Here is a 2,386-nt window from a genome sequence, read left to right as displayed (position 1 = left end):
CCTTACTGTGTTGGAGATGGAATATATGCTTGTAATTATCAAATTGATGAACCAAGATTTGGTGCATTTGGATAGGTTTGATAGAACAAAACTTACTTGGTGGCAAGATAAACTCAAATTCATCCTAACGGCCTTAAAGATCATCTACATAATTGATTCAAGTTTGGAACCAATTGTTGAAGCATCCAATAAATATTTTGAAGAAGTGCATATTGGGAGAAAGAAAAGTCAAGAGGACAAGTTGATATGTCTCTGTCACATTCTTAATGTTCTTTATGATCGCTTGTATGATCTTTAAGAGTTAAAACTTGATAAAGGTGTGTTTGGTTGTGTGACATAGCTATGTGATGTGGCACTGACAGTGCATCTCATTTAACATTTGGAAGGCGATAGTAGGCCATCTCAGATTTCTATCTTCAATGTCACCGTTAACTAAGACAGCAAACATCTCGTGTGTAATGGGCGATAATGGATCAAAGTTCAGTGGGTAAAAGGATGATTTTGGAAGGTTAGTAGATAAACCTTGACATGGTGTAAAGTACTTTGGGTAATGACACGTTTAACTCTTCATTCCTGTCATCCTTCATTCATTTCTTTTTGAAATTTGCTAGATATCACTTGAATGTTCTACTTAGCCAATTAATTTTGATTACCAATTAAGTTTGACCTTACGTGTGGAATTAACCTAATTAAAAGCAACATGTCACTTTTTAATTGTTTCTAGATAATTAATTAAACAGTCCAATTATCCTAAGTTGAATTATCGCAATTTGTAATAAGAAAACATTAATAATACTAGATATGTTGACGGAAAAACCAAACTTGGTAAAAACTTCGTGACCAAGCTAGCTACCTCCACTATAGCCAATATGGATTTACGGTTAGATGTTGCATAGCCAACTCCACTATACTTTCCGGTCTACTTGCTATAACCTCCAAGATCCTCCTAAAACCACCAGCTCCCGATCTCCAACAATTGTCTCTTCCAAGTGGATCACTAGGAATGACCAATTCTTGTACTTTTCTTGCAATTGTAGTCCAACATCTCTTAATCTTTAGCAGCCTCTGAAATTCAATTGAGAAAGTACTTTCCTAAGGGTGTTTAGGAAGCAGTGTTTTGGATTCAATAGATTCGATATTTTTCCCAACGTGGTTGTATGAATTCAAGAATACATTGAATAACCTCACCAATGGATTGTGTTCTCGAATCTTTAAGAATAATGTGGAGACACAACACAATGATTAACCACACAAATTTCATGCAAGGCATTGGATATTTCTAGTTTAAGGCAATTAGGTAGTCTAGGCCATGTAAAACTCTTCAAAAATGCGACATAGGGTTTTTCATAAATAATGTCGCTCAAGCGAGGGAATGGTGATAGGCGGGCAACAATCTGCTACTCGAGTGAGACATGGATGACAGGCGAGTGACGGGGTATCTGTTTTTATCGCTCAAGAAACATCCAAGCGATAAGTTAGCGAAATTATAGCATCTCTTTTTTCTTTATTCTGAACTTGAACCCTAACCTACCCAACTCAACTATACATATGGTAACTAACTCCTTGACTTTTTACAACATATTTACTTCAGCCATTTTGTTTACATAATTGCAAATTACTCATTGCCCTATTCCGCTTTTTTCAACAAATCAATTCATCTCTTTAGTGTCCTATATCCTAGCCATACTGGGATACGCATGTTGCAATAGGTGCTTCAAAATTGCAGGGTCCAAAAGAGCAAGACAATAGATGGTTTGCAACAATGAAGAAAAAGGAATTTTATTCTATCAGCACTGCAAGAATTGAAAACTCTTGAGACCTTCATAGGAGGCTCTCTCTCTCTCTCTGGTGTGTACATAGTCACTGAAGCTAAACTTGTGGTGTGGGATTTTGCATTTGAAAAATGTCTTGCATTTGAAGCTTTTGTATTTAACGCTTCCGGGATGCATAATTTGTAGATCATTATGGGATAATGTTTCAAATGGTAAGTTAAGAAAACAATTTTCCAAGGTTTCTGTTCGACATCATGTTGTCAAACGACCTCCCGGGCAATGATGAAAACTAATTTTATCAGTCGACATGAATGACTGAACGATAATTCAACATCGAATAATGGATGAACCGACCAAACGTTGCTTTACCTATTGGATGGCTAATACTCTTTGTGGCTTGTTGTTTCTTTCCATTGGGAATTAACCCTAGTCGAGCCTACTTACCATATTGTGACTTACCTTAAGTTGGCCATTTAACTAATATATATATTGGTGGTTTTCCTTCTACTCCTCACCCCGTTTTGATAGAACCCGAGAGGTAAACAGAAACTGTCGCCTTCTTCTTCGTGATTTGTCTTCCTACCAATTGCTTGAGCCTTTGTGACTCTTACCTA

This window comes from Olea europaea, unplaced genomic scaffold (genome assembly GCF_002742605.1).
Source record: "Olea europaea var. sylvestris unplaced genomic scaffold, O_europaea_v1 scaffold1458, whole genome shotgun sequence".
Lineage (NCBI taxonomy): Eukaryota > Viridiplantae > Streptophyta > Magnoliopsida > Lamiales > Oleaceae > Olea > Olea europaea.
Note: the sequence above shows the minus strand (reverse complement) of the source record.